The sequence below is a fragment of the Pristiophorus japonicus genome, chromosome 2, assembly GCF_044704955.1.
Source record: "Pristiophorus japonicus isolate sPriJap1 chromosome 2, sPriJap1.hap1, whole genome shotgun sequence".
Taxonomy (NCBI): Eukaryota; Metazoa; Chordata; class Chondrichthyes; family Pristiophoridae; genus Pristiophorus; species Pristiophorus japonicus.
This window is the reverse complement of record NC_091978.1, coordinates 230702671-230720259: the sequence shown is the minus strand read 5'-3', so window position 1 is coordinate 230720259 and position 17589 is coordinate 230702671. Positions and strand designations below refer to the sequence as shown.

At 45.8% G+C, this 17589-nt stretch overlaps 1 protein-coding gene across 1 annotated transcript in view; it reads left to right on the top strand.

The window, feature by feature from the left end:
- Nucleotides 1–9673: 9673 nt before the first annotated feature.
- Nucleotides 9674–17589, top strand: part of arhgap24 (Rho GTPase activating protein 24) — a 649536-nt gene continuing 641620 nt past the window's right edge. The window contains exon 1 of the mRNA XM_070863890.1: nt 9674–9704. The gene's annotated coding sequence lies outside the window, so the exon portion shown is untranslated. The remainder of the gene's footprint in view (nt 9705–17589) is intronic.

Genomic DNA, 17589 nt, shown 5'->3' with positions numbered 1-17589 from the left:
AGACCCTCGGTCCCCTAGTATTTCTGGAACGTTATTTGTGTCTTCCTTCGTGAAAACAGAGCCAAAGTATTTGGTTAACTGGTCCGCCATTTCTTTGTTCCACATTATACATTCACCTGATTCTGACTGCAAGGGACCTACATTTGTTTTCACTAATCTCTTTCTCTTCACATATCTATAGAAGCTTTTGCAGTCAGTTTTTATGTTCCCAGCAAGTTTCCTCTCATACTCTATTTTCCCCCTCCTAATTAAACCCTTTGTTCTCCTCTGCTGTATTACAAAATTCTCCCAGTCCTCAGGTTTGCTGCTTTTTCTGTCCAATTTAGATGACTTCCTTGGATTTAACACTATCCTTAATTTCCCTTGTTAGCCACGGTTGAGCCACCTTCCCAGTTTTATTTTTACCCCAGACAGGGATGTGCAATTGTTGAAGTTCATCCATGTGATCTATAAATGTTTGCTATTGCCTATTCACCGTCAACCCTTTAAGTATCACTTGCCAGTCTAGTCTAGCCAATTCACGTCTCATACCATCAAAGTTACCTTTCCCCAAGTTCAGGATCCTAGTCTCTGAATTAACTGTGTCACTCTCCATCTTAATAAAGAATTCTACCATATTATGGTCACTCTTCCCCAAGGGACCTCGCACAACAAGATTGTTAGTTAGTCCTTTCTCATTACACATCACCCAGTCTAGAATGGCCAGCTCTCGAGTTGTTCTTCGACATATTGGTCTAGAAAACCATCCCACTACACTCCAGGAAATCCTCCTCCACCGCATTGCTGCCAGTTTGGTTAGCCCAGTCAATATGTAGATATAAGTCGCCCATGATAACTGCTGTATCTTTATTGCATGCATCCCTAATTTCTTGTTTGATGCTGTCCCCATCCTCATTACTACGGTTTGGTGGTCTGTACACAACCCCCACTAGTGTTTTCTGCCCTTTGGTATTCCGTAGCTCCACCCATACAGATTCCACATCAACCAAGCTAATGTCCTTCCTTACTAGTTCATTAATTTTCTCTTTAACCAGCAACGCCACCCCATCTCCTTTCCCTTCTGTCTATCCTTCCTAAATGTTGAGTTCCCAGTCTTGGTCACTCTGGAGCCATGTCTCCATGATGCCAATTACATCATATCTGTTAACTGCTATGTGCGCAGTTAATTCGTCCACCTTATTCCAAATACTCCTTGCATTGAGGCACAGAGCCTTCAGGCTTGTCTTTTTCACACCCTCGTGAATCTACACTGTGCACATGCTATGGCTTTAACGTCCTTTCTCTTTTGGTAACATCAAAACTGCACTCAGTATGCTAAGTGTGACCTAACGATTACCTTACCAAATATCTCACAGCCGACGTACTCCATGTCCTCATTTATCAAAACCAATGCACACCAATTGAACAGTATCTGAAACACAAAAGTAGGTCAATGTTTTGGATGTGACTGTTCATTAGAACTGGGCAAAGTTAATCTATTTTTTTCTTTGAAATACTGAATGACCTGCTGTGTATTTCTAACAGTTACTTTTACTGTTTTACTTCAGATTTCTACCATTTGTATTTTTTTCATCTGAATAAAGTTATGAAGGCAATTACATTTTGATATGCAAACTATTAATCTATTGCCTTTTCACTATACTACCAGGGAAAAAAACTACTTTGGCAATATAACCACCCTCCTAAAGAAACCACCTGTCCAACCATTTTTTTTAAACTCTACTTTTTTTTAAAGAGTCAGATAACAACAGTAACATGCATTTGTATAGTACCTTTAATGTAGTAAAAAGTCCCACAGTTAGGATTTCCAAATCTGGTTGGGTGTATTCCTGAAGATTTCATCTTTTGAGCTCTTGCCTCTAACAGCCCTGCATAGCCACACAACTTTTGTCCTATCTCCAATATTTCTATCACTAATACACAAAAGTTTTGAAAGAATATGAAAAAAATATCATTCTTTAAATGCCCCCATGATTTTTATGCCGGATTGCTTGTGGCAGAATCGAGGAGATTAATCTTCAATTTCTTGAAACCTCGGGGCAATCCTGGAGAGTTGGCAACCCGACCCAAGTCGCACACTCCGCCATTACTGCTCAGAAGACTAATCCCACACTCTTCAACCAGCAGGGATATAATGCTCCATACATTCTTCCCTTATTATGTCTGCAATTACCATCGAATAACTCCATGAGGCCTTGTACTGTGAGTAAGAGCTGTGTGACTTCAGTCCATTAAATACGACTGAAAAGTGCATGGCAGCAGGGTTGGCTGCCTTTTATATACCCCTGCACACCAGGGCAGGAAACCCCTGGGGCCTCCAACAGCAGCGCCCTCAGGCGGTCCATCGTGCATAGTTACATAGTGAATACAAAGAGTTTGCACACATGACATCATTCCCCCCCCCGCCAAAGTGTTTGGTGTGAGTTGATTACAGGTTAAGGCGAACTGGAGCCCTGCGCTCTCTGGTTGATCGTCTGAGTGTCGCTTCTAGCCTGGGTGAGTTGGTTGGGCCACTGCTGTCTTGCAGCGCGACTGGTTGGGCTGGACTGTTGTGGATGGTGGGATCATCCTCGTGGTTGGCAGCGAGGTCAGTTGTCGATTGGGCGTGTGTCGGTGGATCGCTGAAAATGAGGTCCTCTTCCGGTGGTTCCTGGTTATCTGTGAATCGTAATTTGGTTTGGCCCAAATGTTTTCTGCACATTTGACCGTTAAGCAGTTTAATAACAAACACTCTATTCCCCTCCTTGGCTAATACAGTGCCGGCGACCCATTTGGGTCCCTGACCGTAATTCAGCACAAACACAGGGTCGTTTACAGTGATGTCGCGTGATACAGCCACGCGATCATGGTGCATGTTTTACTGACAATGCCTGGTTTCTGCCTGATCAATAAGGTCAGGTTGTACTATGAAGAGCCTGGTTTTGAGTACTCGTTTCATTAGTAATTCTCCAGGGGGAATCCCGGTATGTGAGTGGGGTTGTGTCCTGTAGCTGAGCAGTACCTGGGACAGGCGGGTTTGTAAGGTGCCTTCCGTGACACATTTCAAGCTCTGCTTTATGGTTTGGACTGCCTGCTCTGCTTGGCTGTTGGATGCGGGCTTGAACGGGGCAGATCTAACATACTCGATGCCATTATGGGTCATGAATTCATTGAATTCCGAGCTGGTGAAGCACAGACCATTGTCGCTGACAAGAATGACGAGTAAGCCATGGGTGGCACTGTGGTTGCAGACGTGCTGGTTACCATTATTACACATTCAATCCATTTGGAGTAGGTGTCCACAATAACCAGGAATATCTTTCTCAGAAAGGGGCCCACATAATCCACATGGATCCTGGACCATGGTTTTGAGTGCCAGGAGCAGAGACTATATGGAGCCTCCCTGGGAGCATTGCTCTGTTGTGAGCATGTATTACACTGGTGCACGCACGACTCCAGGTCCGAGTCAATGCCGGACCACCAGACTTGGGACCTGGTGATAGCCTTCATCATGACTATGCCTGGGTGGGTGCTGTGTAGGTCACATATGAAGGTTTCCCTACTGTTCTTTGGCAAGATAACGTGGTTGCCCCATAAGAGGCAATCTGAATGGATCGACATTTCGTATTTGCGACGATGAAACTGTCATGTATCTTACATTATTATATATAACTGTATCCTAACATGCTATACATGACTGTAATAAGATATGACCTGTAACCACCAGCATACCTTACCACCAGGGGTGCACCTGTAAGAGACAGGTATATAAGGACAGGTCTCAGGCAAGTGCAGCATTCCAGTGCTGTGAAATAAAGGTGCAGGTCCAGAGTGACCTTGACTTCACCACATGCCTCGTGTGAATCTGTACTGAGGGGACAGGACTTTACAGAAATGGCTTGATCTCGTCTTGCATGTCTCTAAGGACCGCTGACCAGCTCCCATTGAGGACGCAACTTTTTACAAGGGAAAGCAGAGGATCCTGGCTGGTTCAGGTCTTAATTTGGCGGGCCGTTACGGCTGACCCTTCGCTATCAAAGGTATCCATGGCCAGTAGCAGGTCTGCGGCTACGCCGTTTCCAACCCGGTGGTGCACAACGGTAGTCGGCTGAGAGCATCGGCGCCATTTTCAGTGACTGGCCTGTGGCGGATCATATAGTCATAGGCAGACAGTATCAGTACCCATCTTTGGATTCGAGATGAAGCATTGGTGTTAATGCCTTTGCTTTCCGAAAACAGTGATATTAGTGGTCCGTCTCTAACTCGAACCTGAGTCCAAACAAATATTGGTGCATGTTTTTCATACCATAAAAACAGGCTAAAGCCTCATTTTCGACCATGCTGTAGCCTCTTTCGGCCTTTGATAGGCTTCTAGATGCATATGCAACCAGTTGGAGCTTGCCCACTGCATTGGCTTGCTACAAAACACACCCGACACCGTACGACGACGCATCACATGCTAAAACTAGGTGTTTACATGGGTCATATAATATCAGCAACTTATTCGAACAGAGCAGGTTTCTGGCCTTCTCAAAGGCGGTCTCTTGATTTTTACCCCAAGCCCAGTCATCTCCGTTGCTTAACAGCTTGTGCAACGGTTCCAGCAAGGTGCTCAACCCTGGAAGAAAGTTACCGAAATAGTTGAGGAGTCCCATGAACGAGCACTGCTCTGTTACATTTTGTGGTGTGGGTGCATTCTTGATGGCCTCTGTCTTCGAGTCCGTGGGTCTGATGCCGTCTGCCGCAATCTTCCTCCCCAGAAATTCTACCTCTGGCGCCAGGAAGACACATTTGGATCGTTTCAACCGGAGTCCAACTCTGTTTAGTCGATTTATAAATTCTTCCAGGTTGTGCAGGTGTTCAGAGGTGTCACGGCCAGTGATGAGGATGTCATCCTGAAATATGATGGTGCGTGGAACCGATTTCAACAAGCTCTCCATGTTTCTTTGAAATATGGCTGTGGCCGAGCAAATCCCGAACGGGCACCTGTGGTACACGAACAGTCCTTTGCGAGGAAAAATCCCCTGGGAGGACAGGCGCACCAAAATCAGCGTCCTCATTCAGGCTAACATCCCCAGCATTGAAGCACTGACCACACTTGATCAGCTCCGCTGGGCAGGCCACATTGTCCACATGCCAGACACGAAACTCCCAAAGCAAGTGCTCTATTCAGAGCACCTTCATGGCAAACGCGCCAAAGGTGGGGAACAGAATCGCTACAAGGACATCCTCAAAGCCTCCCTGATAAAGTGCAACATCCCCACTGACACCTGGGAGTCCCTGGCCCAAGACCGCCCTAAGTGGAGGAAATGCATCCGAGAGGGTGCTGAGCACCTCGAGTCTCAACGCCGAGAGCATGCAGAAATCAAGCGCAGGCAGCGGAAAGAGTGTGCGGCAAACCAGTCCCACCCACCCCTTCCCTCAACGACTATCTGTCCCACCTGTGACAGAGTCTGTGGCTCTCGTATTGGACTGTTCAGCCACCAAAGAACTCATTTCAGGAGTGGAAGCAAGTCTTCCTTGATTCCGAGGGACTGCCTATGATGAAGATGATGTGCGTGTTAATGCATGTTAATTTTTTCGACGACTCAACCAGCTCCTGGATCATGTAAGCGGAGGTTAGATCCAGCTTGCTGAATGCCTTTCCCCCTGCTAATGTCGCGAAAAGGTCATTGGCTTTGGGTAGTGAGTACTGGTCCTGTAAAGAGACTTGGTTGATTGTTACTTTGTAGTCGCCACAGATTCTAACCGTGCCATCGCTCTTTAGTACCAGAACAATCGGGCTGGCTCACTCATTGAACTCGACTGGCAATATGATTCCCTCGCGTTGAAATCTGTCCAATTCAATCTCCACTTGCTCCCTCATCATGCAGGAGACCGCTTGAGCCTTGTGATGAATGGGCCGTGCCTCGGGGACCAAGTGGATCTGTACTTTGGCGCCTGTGAAGTTGCCGATGCCTGGTTCAAATAAAGATGGGAACTTGCTCAGCACTTGAACACAGGAAGCATTGTCCACTGACGATAATACTGTGACGTCTTCCCAGTTCCACCGAATCTTCCCCATCCAGCTTCTGCCAAGCAGCGTTGGCCCATCACCTGGTACAATCCACAGTGACAGCTCATGTGCCTCTCCATCATAGGATACTTTTACGTTCACACTGCCAATAACTGGTATCAGTTCCTTGGTGTAAGTGCGCAGCTTTATCTGAATCGTTCTCAGCTTGGGTCTTTGTGCTTTGTTGTTGCCCCACAGCCTTTCAAATGCCTTCTAGCTCATAAGTGACTGACTTGCCCCGGTATCCAGTTCCATGGATACAGGAACGCCATTTAATTTGACTATTATCATCATGGGAGGACTTTTTGTGGTGAGGGTGTGCACCCCATGATTAGTCCCGCAATGCCAGCATTGTGGTAATGATTTTGCATTTACACCCCTTGGCGGCCTAGCAGCAGCAGGCATGTAGGCTCTGCTCTGTACAGTTCTTATTAGTTCAACAGTTCTGCCTGCAATCGGCATTACTTTACGTACAGTACTTGCCAGTGAGCTCCGATTCTGGTAGGAAGTCATCTGTATGGTATCGCGAATTAGTTCAGTCAGCTCATCGTATGTCTTATCCTTGGCCTCCGTGGGTGCCAGCAAGTCTCTAAAAAGGCGGTAGACCTCGGGCCCACAACTGGTCAGCAGTATAGCCTTGTGCTTCTCCGCCAATGTGTCCATTTCCCCTGCCAGGTCGTTTGCCACGAAATATTGCTCGAGCCTTTCCGTAAAGGCATCCCAATCATCACCCTCTGCGAAGTCTTTTAGTGTGCCAAAGGTAGCCATAATCGCGTGAAAGTCCATATTCTCATCATCAGTTATTATGTCTGCAATTACCATCAAATAACTCCATGAGGCCTTGTACTGTGAGTAAGAGCTGTGTGACTTCAGTCCATTTAATACGACTGCAAAGTGCGTGGCAACATGGCTGGCTGCCTTTTATATGCCCCTGCACACCAGGGCAGGAAACCCCTGGGGCCTCCAACAGCAGCGCCTTGAGGTGGTACATCGTGCATAGTTACATAGTGAATACAAAGAGTTTGCATACGTGACACCCCTCCTCACACAAAACTCGACTAACCAGAACAAAAATGTAAAAGCTCTGATTTAACTCTGGTGCAAGTGAGGTGCGGGGACACAGCAGCGCGAGCAAGAAGTTCGATGGCCGCACCGAAGCGCCGGCCATTTTGACTCCTGGGACACATTTAAATTTTTGGAATCGGACTCCTGCCCAAAGTCGGCGGGAGTGATGCGATAGCCGGCAGATGGCAGCAGGTGGAGAACCCAAGGAAATGGTCCACAGCAAGGTGAGCAATGGCGGGATGGTGGGGGGTGGGCGGAGGGGTGGGGAGGTCCAATCTGATTGCCGTCTTGGAAAGGGGAAACCCGGGGCAGAAGATGTCAAAAGATTACTTGTGAGTCCCAAAGGGGCATTCTTACCCCTCCTACCCCACAAGGAAACCTTCAAATAATTTCAAACATCTCGATTGGGAGCTCTCCTGGCCCTGGATCCAATTTGCTGCCACTTTCCCAGGTGTGGTCGGCACCGTAGGTGACTCACGCAGCTTGGGGTTAAAATCACAGCGAGGCCTGAATTACATCATCAAACCCTGAGCTTTAAATATTTATGAGGCCCTCGCCTGCCTTCAGCCTCACACAACTCACAAGACCCAGGAGTAAAAATCGGGGCTGCCAAGAATGCAACACGAACATGGAGGCAAAGCACTGCTGCGATTTTAACCTCCTGCATGCCCTGCTTCGGGTTGGGTATGGGAAGATTGAAATATGGGCTAACATTTTTTGTTGTGGCTCGAGTACCAGCCCTCAGCCACCATGGTGGCGGAAAAGGGAAAGTGGGGCATGGAGGCACCAATAGAGATTTTGCCTCTCCGAGCACAGATGCCATATTTCTTTTTTGATGGATAATTTGATCTAAATCCAAACCATCCAAACCAAACGGGAATATTTGAGTTCTCAGGTCCCTGCTGGCTCTACTGTCCAGGTGAATGTTTCACGGTTACTTGACAAACTGTAAAGTGATCTATCTGCACGTTAAGCTTGTAAATCTTTAAACGCCAATCGGTTGGTGAAAGGGATGGTGTGGGGATGACATGCACGAAGGCCTGACTGTCGTGTTACTCCAATCGACTGCCCGTGGAGTCAAGTGCCACTCTCGTGCTGAGCATCCGAAAACTATAAAGCAACGAAAGTGCTCACTGAAGGATTTCTAACAATTAAAACGATTGCAAACTTTCTAAATTTGTTTTTATTTTCAAAGTCCTCCTTAACCATTAATTCCAAATGAAGCGATTTAGAAAGCACTTGACTGAGTTCTGGGGCTCACACAGTGAGTAATGTACTGAACAGAAAAGGTATTGCAGCAAATAAACCGCATGATTTCTTTCAGTTCTGGTATTTAAATAAGAATCTGTTAAGCATTAATTCCCTTTCAAATGAATTCGAATGTTTTCGCTTTTAAAAAAATGTTAGAAAAGAGCAAAATACTGGAGATGCTGGAAATCTGAAACATAGACAGAAAATTCAGGAAATGTACAGTCGGGCAGTCAGGAGAACATACAAGCTTATGTTTCAGGGGCAGATCCCATTCAAAACTGAAAAATAGGAGGCAGACGGGTATTATTAGCAGATGCTTTTGTACTTGTTTTCATATACGTTTCCACGTCTGACAAGAGAAACCTGTTGGTAGAATTGAAGGATTTTAAACTTGTCAGCTATTACATCAAATGGAAAGCAGACTCTGCCTCGCCCCCAAAATGTATTTTGCAAAAGTTTTCGCTCCGGTTTCAAAGCTGCGATGCAATAACATGAACTTGTGTTGGATAGCAGCATGTCTGCCGCAGCACTTGGTGTAACCTTGTACAGGATGACACCGTGTATCATATTTACCACGGTTGTTATATTAGCCATTCCACCACAGAACAGCTACAGCCCCGCTCTGCAGCTGCGCTGCAAGGTCCTCAACCTTGGACTGATCCATGAGGAGAGTTTGCTGCAGCCTCTGCAGCAGTGAAACGGTTAACAACCAGACAAACAAACCCCAAAGTGGTTTAATTGTTCCCGCTGACACGGGCCGGCGCGGTGGTCTTGAGAATGTTTGAGCAGTGAGCTATTCTAACAGAAGGGGTTGTCCCCGAAGCACCGGCTGGTAACCTCGATTGGTGCTGCCAGTTGCCTGTGAAACCTGAAACCCAAGGCAGAGGCTGAAGGCTGTCAGTACAGTGCTGGCTATTGCAGCCTAGTCGAGTATGCACACGCATAGAGACAAACCATCAGCTAGACACACAGACAAACAAACACACTTCGCCTGTCTCTCCCCCAGTAAACTCCTGCATCTCACTCTGCAAACGCTGGCACTTTTAAAGTGGATGGCACTGCACTCCAGAGCTGCAATAAGGTAGCGGGATAGCAGCTTCCCCTCTTCACCCCCTGGGAGTTTGTCGATGCAGATGGTCTGAACAGTCAAAAGAGAAGAGAGAGAGTAGGGGTGGTGGGGGGGGGGGGGAACTTTTCACTTAAGTGACAGCTTATTTTAGATCTACTTCCTCTCTGGGCTGGTGGTTCTGCTGCAGGTTTATGGCTGTGAATTCTTCGGGTGTGTGAGCAGTTCTCTCCACTTCTTTCTCGCACCCAGTTCTGATCCAGGTCCACTCTCCTCGTCAGTCCCACGGTAGGTGCATTTTACAGTGCTATTTGTGTGTGGGGGACTGTAAAGGTCGAATTGGTCAGACAAGAGCCTTTGCTGCATACCAGGAAGCAGCTGGTGTGTGCCGACGGTGCTGTATTGTATTCGATGGCATTGGGCAATGTTGCTGTTACTGAATTTCAATAATTGATTAGGTCAGATTAGTTCAGCAGCTTCTGTCCCGACTGTGCTGTGTACCTAATCCGAACACAGATCAGAAAGGATCTTTATACAATGTATTCTGTGGAACCGAGAATCCTGTAGCTTTCTGTAAATTGTCCTTGATGTGATATCATTTTATCTGTGTGCCTGCAGTGGGTGTTAGTATGCACTAATCGAGCGTTAACTGTGGTACTAATAGGAGGTATCCATCTCGAAATATATAATCTTTTTGTTGTCTTATAGATGTCACCATGGTGTCCCATGTCATTGGCACCTCTGTCATCGCCTTTGTTGTTAGAATAAAATGCATGAAACTTCAGATTAAGCAAGATCTTGTTAAAACTCTTGATAGTGTCAGTGGAACAGCTGGGGGGTGGGGAGGGGGGGAGGCGGGGGATATAATTAACAATAACCGCTGGAAGCATACAAGTTCCCCTGAGAAACATTCAAACAATATTATTCCAAGTCAGTCTAAGCATAGTTTGCCCTGAACTGACACGAGTAAGATCCCACTGTCTGTCTGGCTCTGCAAAGCCTCAGTCACTGTTTTTTCGAATTTGTGACTGGAAAATTCGAATGGCCAAGGCTGTGCTGTAAATAAGCAGAGGTATTACAGTCTGGTTAAAATATGTTACTATGGTCTCAACGGCTGTCAGATTAATTTACATTTGACATTCACAATATATTGGAAAAGAAACAATTGAAAAATTGAGATGTGGTATGAGGAGCTTTATTAAAACAAATCTATCAGACTTGCATCATATAATCTTTCCATCCACCGCAGACATGTTACTGGTGTTGCACATTTGCCTGATGGATATTTTCAGAAAACATAGTGTATACAATATTACAATTAGTTTATAGTGATATTCCTTGATGAGGCTTTGACATCACGAAGGACTTAAAAACCAATATTCACATTTCCATTACATAATAAAGGAAACCTTGCCGACTGATTTGTGGTTGTAAACTGACTATGCCCAGTGACCTTTCCACAGTAAAATGGGATATTTCACTTCCCCCTCCCCAAAATTATCATTTTAGCTGCTGAGGGGTGTGTGCCAGAGGCAGGAATTTATGTAACTACTGCCTTCCACAGTAGTTTTGCTTGCTGCTGCAGTGCCTCAGTTGTGTTTCCTTTTGCTGGGTTTGAGTCTTTTTTATTGCAGCATGCTGCTTTTTATTACAGTGTTTGCTCTCTCTGCCACCTTGTCTAATCTGTGTGCCCACTGGAATGAGTACACATCTACGCCATCGGTATGTTTGTCAAGCAGAGGTCTGTCACTGTTGGTGGTTGGAGGGAAGGAATATTTTCTGTTCCCTGAAACTCAGAGCTGCATTTTAAATGCCCAGCGTGCGGCAGCCGCAACGGATGGGCTTCTTTAAAAAGAATGCCATTTTTTTTCTGTTCTCTACAATAATTCTCTCCAAGGGGCATTATCGCAGTGCTGGGTCCTGCTCTCATATGACATCTGCGCTCGTGCACTTGCCAGCAGGGGTCATTAAATAGCAATCACGAGCAGAAATTTTGGGTGATTTTTCTTTTCTCAAGCGCAGGGATATAGAGGCCAGTTGTAGCACCTCTGCCATTGCCACCGATGAAGCAGATGCAATTGTAACTTTCAAAAGGAAATTGGAAATATACTTGAAAAGGTAACACTTGCATGGCTGTGAGGATAGAATGGGGGGACGTGGTACTAATTGGAAAGCTATATTACAGTCATGATGGGCCGAGTGGCCTCCTTCTGAGTTGTATGATTCTATGAGGTCTGCCGAATCAGTATAGATCAGAGATCAAACCTGACTTTTTCTGGTCTTTATGACTCGCAACCACAACATATGCGCCTGGAAATTCTGGTAATTTTGGAGGGTGAGCGGAGAAAACCCCTCAGAGAAACGGCATCGACAGCTAAAAATGGCCGGACATGCCATTTTCCTGGGGATTTCGACTGTTCCCCCACCAAAACGACAGTAGGAGACCGGGACAACCTTTTGGAATTTCAGGGTCATGGTCTGTTTTTCCAATAAGCCATCAAGAAAGCCCCAGAGTGATGTGTCTTAATTGGCAGTATAATTGCTATAAGTGCATTCGACAGTCAACAGTTTAGCAACTAAAAAAAAAATCTACTTTTTAGTTTACTTCGAGCAGCAGTCCTGGTACACTGGCAGGACTACCATTTAAAATGCAGGGGGCTGCGAGATTCAATCTCTGTGTTCTTGTGGTCCCATTCCCCAGATGCAGATGCAGTCTGCTACTTAGGGTAATCTGGAAGTAGGCATGACTAGCTAGGTCTTCCACTCCAACAGCCTCCACATTCAGCGGATCATCCTCCATCATTTCTACCAGCTCCAGCGTGATGTCACCACCAAACATATCTTCCCCTCCCCGCCCAGCATTCCGAAGGGACCATTCCATCCGCACCACCCTGGTCCACTCTTCTATCACCCCTAACACCCCATCCCCATCCCACAGTAATTTACCGTGCAAGTGTTTCAGGTTAATGACCTTTCATCAGAACTGGAAAAAGTTCCAGATGTAACAGGTTTTAAAAGGAATTCTCTTCCCTAGAGAACTGTGGATGCTCAGTGATTGAGTATATTCAAGACAGAGATCGATAGATTTTTGGATAGTAAGGGAATCAAGAGATATGGGGTAGTGCAGGAAGGTGGCATTGAGGTAGAACATCAGCCATGATCTTGTTGAATGACAGACCAGGATCAAAGGGCCGAATGGCCTACTCCTGCTCCTAGTTCTTCAGCGCAGGAGATGCAACAGCTGCCCTTTTGCTTCCTCGCTTCCCATCATTCCGGGCCACAAACCCTCCTTCCAGGAGGAAAAAGCAAGTTACTTGTACTTCTTTCAATTTAGTATATTGTACTTGCTGATCACAATGTGACCTCCTCTACATTGGGAGACCAAGCGCAGATTGGGTGACCGTTTTGCAGAACACCCCTGTTCAGTCTGCATGTGTGTCCCCGAGTTTCCGGTCACCTGTAATTTTAAGTCTCTGTCCTCCCCCACTCTGACCTCTCTGCCCTTGGCCTCCTATACTGTTCTCATGAAGCTCAACATAAGCTCAAGGATCAGCACCTCATCTTTTGATTCGGCACTTTACAGCCTTCTAGACTCAACATCGAGTTCAACAATTTCGGATCATAACCTCTGCCCCCATTTTTTTGGACAGCAGCTGTTACTGATAATTCTGCTATTCCCATTTACACCTCCTCTACACCCATCGTTTGTTTCTTTACCTGTCCTATTACCATTTCCTTTTCCCTGCCTCTGTACTTGCTTTAAAACTTATTCTCTGTACATCTTCCAGTTCTGATGAAAGGTCATCAATCTGAAATGTTGGCCAGAATTTTCCTGTGTCCCTGGGGTGTGATTGGAGGCGGGACAGGTGGGAAAGTTGAAATTTCTTGCAGTAGGTCAGGAACCTGCCGTCATTACACCCCCATGCGCTTTTCCCTTGGGCGCACTGTCAGCGCGGCAGCAACCTGACTGGTAGAGGCGGGTGACCCAGTTTAAAGGATTATTAACTTATTGTCAGATCCTTAAGAGTCTTTTTAATCATACCTTTGCAATTTCACTGGATGCCCATGGAACTCACACTGCTTGGGAACCACGTCTATCAACCTGAAGCGGGAGTTGAGTGGCCAGTGATCCAGCTGATTAGTCGACAGCATTAAATGTAATATGAAACCTCCCACCTCACGGCTGATCACTTTCCTTAGACTGAAGCTGTTGCTGACTGCATTCCCAGCACAGATTTAACTTTCTGCAGGCTGCAACTCTTTCCAGCAAAGTCTCCATCCAGTGTCACCTCATTGGAAGAACAACTTACACCATTGGCTGATTGCTTCTGTCAACTCTACTTCACCTGCCATGTATTCCATCAGCATGGGTGCCATTTATACTGTCTTACCTTGGTCCTCCGAATGCACCACGATCATCCCCAACATCAGCAGCACCAACAACAACAACACCAACCTTCTCCACAATCACCTGATGCTGTACAGGACACAGGGCAGCAGCAGCCGAGCACATTGCTGCCCGGGAGGCCAGGAACGGCCTCACCATGCCAGATTTACTTCACTTAATGCTGTACACCCATATGGCAGTCACATGATGTGTCAGGTTGGCACCACCCCACACCAGCACCATAAAGCACCCCTACAATGACCAAGCCATTCCATTCATACTCACTACCATTGCTGGAGGTATCATTGTATCTCACCATTCACTGCAACTCACTAAGCCACTTCCAAAGGTTCACACAAATCTGTCCAAGACCAGAAAGTGTTGAAAATAAAGATTTTTTATACTTAACAGCACATTAACGGAAACTTTACATAAACATTGGATAAACACCCAAGTGGCTAACCTTGTGAATCTACTTGCATGTCATATTTCTCTTCTGCGTGTTTCTACAAGGTGCTACCCCTGTGGCTTCAGGGAGGAAGAGGCAATCTGCTCACTTCCCTGCTGCCAGGAGCTGGAGAGCATCTTGCTGCACATCAGTGGAGCCATGAGGACCCACACCGATGTTGACATCCCTCCTAGAGAGGAGATCTATGAGCCTCTGCCATCTACCCTCCATTGATAGCCATCTATTCTCCATAGAGACCATGTGCTCCTGTGTGTGGCTCATTAGCTGCTCCATGTAGGCCATCCTATCCATGGAGGAGCCTACAGTCGCCATCGCCTGTAACATGGTGATGCTCATGTTGGTGATGGACTCCTCCATTCTCTGAACATTTGTAGACATCGCGCTCGCAAAACCTGTCAGATCTCTGCACTTCTTCCTCCAACTCCAGGATCGCCTCTTTTTGGATGGCCCCCGAGGTTCAGCGTCTGTATGCAGCCAAGCAGAGCGAGGACTCTCCACTGCTGTCCCTGTCTACACCATCTACTCTTGCTCACTTGTGAGTTGTGACATACCATGTGACAACACTACTCTATCTCCATGGCACCCACTGAGGTGTGTGTATCTGTGCTGGTGCTGGATGTGCTTATGTCTAGTGATGGTGCACCTTCAGAAACTGGAGAAGCCTCTAAGGATTCATCTTCCTCTTCCTCCTGTACAGTGGTGGGGGCTCTTGCTGGACCTGTGGGAGAGTAAAGAGATGAGTTAGATATGTCATATGAAGAATAGGTACAGATACCATTATGCACATGATGACCATCAATGGCTTCTGACATCAGTGCGCATATGAGTGACGGCTGTATGCCATGTAGCTGTATGATATGTAATTCTGTCACCAGGTTGCTGAGATGTCCCCCTCTCTCTGTCTCCCACTTTCAGCTGCTTGGTGACTCCAGATATTTCCAAATCAGCCTCCTCTGCTGTGTAATGATGGAGGGCCACTGCTGGTTCTCTTCCCTGCGACTTATTGTGGCTCTCTTTTCCTGCAAGGAGGGAAAGAAGAGAAAGTTGAGGGAGGCTGATGGAATGAGTGTAAGGAATGGATGGATTAGATCTTTAGAGGGAGACTATGATGGAGTGGGGTGCCAAAGCCAAGTGGCCTCCTTGTGTGTTGTTAGTTGGTATAAATTGCACTAGGATGAGGGTGAGTGTGAGGGGTGGCTAGTGAGATGGGGATGTGATGATGTAGATTGAGAGAGAGGGATGGGTGGACTTGCAAGGTAAGTTGGTGTGAATAAGGAAGTGCAGGAGTAAGGTAGGGAAAGCAGAGTGATGAGGATGTGATGAGAGGCACAGAAGGATGAAGGTGAGTGTGGCTTTGTACTCACATTTTCTGATCTAATGAGATCATTGAAAGGTTGGTGGCACTGCACCTAGATCCTCCTGACCACATCCCTGCTGTTCACCTCCTCTGCAATCTCCAACCAGGCTGTTTTGGTCTCCTGGGAAGGTTTATTCCACCCAGACCTTCCGCCCATTGGATGGGAAGAGAACCTCCCTGCGAGCTCTGACTCCCTCCACAAGCAAAAATAGGGAGTCATCGGAGAACCTGGGTGCAGCCGCCGGCCTCTGTGCAGTAATTTCCAGAGTATTTGCAGCATTTTAATGCTGTAATGCACTGACTGCACTATTTTAGATGAACTTTCAAATGTAAGTGGCCATGGCCTCTTTAAATATCCCGGCTGAAAACGCGTCATGGATGATGTCATCAGACCCGCACCATTTAATTGGGCTGGGTGGGCTTAATAGACCCTTTTGTGCAGCGGGAAGGAGCCATTAACGAGGTTGCGATCCACCATAGCCCCACCCACACCAGAACCGCCCCCCCCCCCCCCCCCCCCCCGCCAGGTAGGGAAAATTCCAGCCGTGAGCTCTGTTTCTCTCTCCACCAATACTGCCTGACCTGCTGAGTGTTTCCAGCATTTTATTTTTTTATTTTAGGTGAAAAGTGTATTAGAGTAACAACAAAATAAAATATTTTTCAATTAAAAAAACACTTCATCACAATGAAGTTAAACAGGTTATTGAAAGACATAGCAAATTAGATTAATGAAACAAATCTCTGGGCCAGAAATTGCGGTCGGAGGCTTCTCGTGGATGCCTCTGACTGAAAAAAAAATTACGAAAGTACCTGGTGGTCCCGGAGGAACAAACACTTCGGCTCCGAGGCCTAGATGCGCAGCCCAGCTTAGAGACCCACGCATCCCAGGAGTGTATGCACATCCTGGAATCACCAATGAACATGGAGTATTCTCATTGATAATAATGGTGAGTTCCGTTTGTACGAGCTCCCATTACAATCAATGAGAATACCTCCAAAAACACAGAAACACAATACACAAATTTAAAAAACACCTCACATATTTAAAATTAATTGAAGTTGAATTAAATTAAATGTTTTGGAAAAAAATATATTTTTAAAAAGTATGTTTTAATAAGGTTAACAATAAACTTGCCTTAATGGACAGGGTTTTTAATATAAAAATTAGTGATAAAATTTAATTTTTCCATCTTTTAAAACCCTTCGCTGGTAAATAGCCCAACTCTCTGCCCGCGAAGGCCCTTTTCCTGAGGATACTTGCAATCTGTCAAAAGAAATTTTGATAGATGGCAAGTGCCGGGTTTAGGCGCATACACTTTGCACACCTAAACTTGGAACTTGCGGGATCTCTTCGGGCACTTGCCCTATATTTAAGATTGAAATTCTATTTTGTGACTATTTAATCCCAATTAAAACGATCACATTCAAAAATTGCACGGGCTACTCGCTAACTGTCAGGAGTGTATTTCACAAGAATGATGTAGCAGAGTTGTATACTTGCTTCATTAAAGCATAAGTGATTCAGTATATTGGCATAGAGTTAGAATGAGGAAAACAATCCCTATGCTAGCTGTAGTCAGCACCATCAGTTCAATTGGACATGAATATACCCATAGCAGTTTAAAAACAGTCTGTGTACTGTGCAGCTCATCAAAAATTAATTGAAAGCGGGGAGCTTATATGAAAATTGTTGAGAATTCTGAAAATGCTAAAAGAGTCAAAACAATCCCACAAGGCTTAGATGAATCTACCCCACACCCACATGTCATTTTGCATTGTTGCACTACGGGTAAATTTAAAAAGAATTTCAGTGTATTTTACAACAAATAAAACTGAACATTTTAGTAAATTTTGCAAAGAAAAATGAGAAAACAATTGATAAACACCCACATAGCAATAAGACAACAGTACAAGCATGCTTTGTTCAGAATCCTACCAGACCAGTCGGTTCTGAACTGTA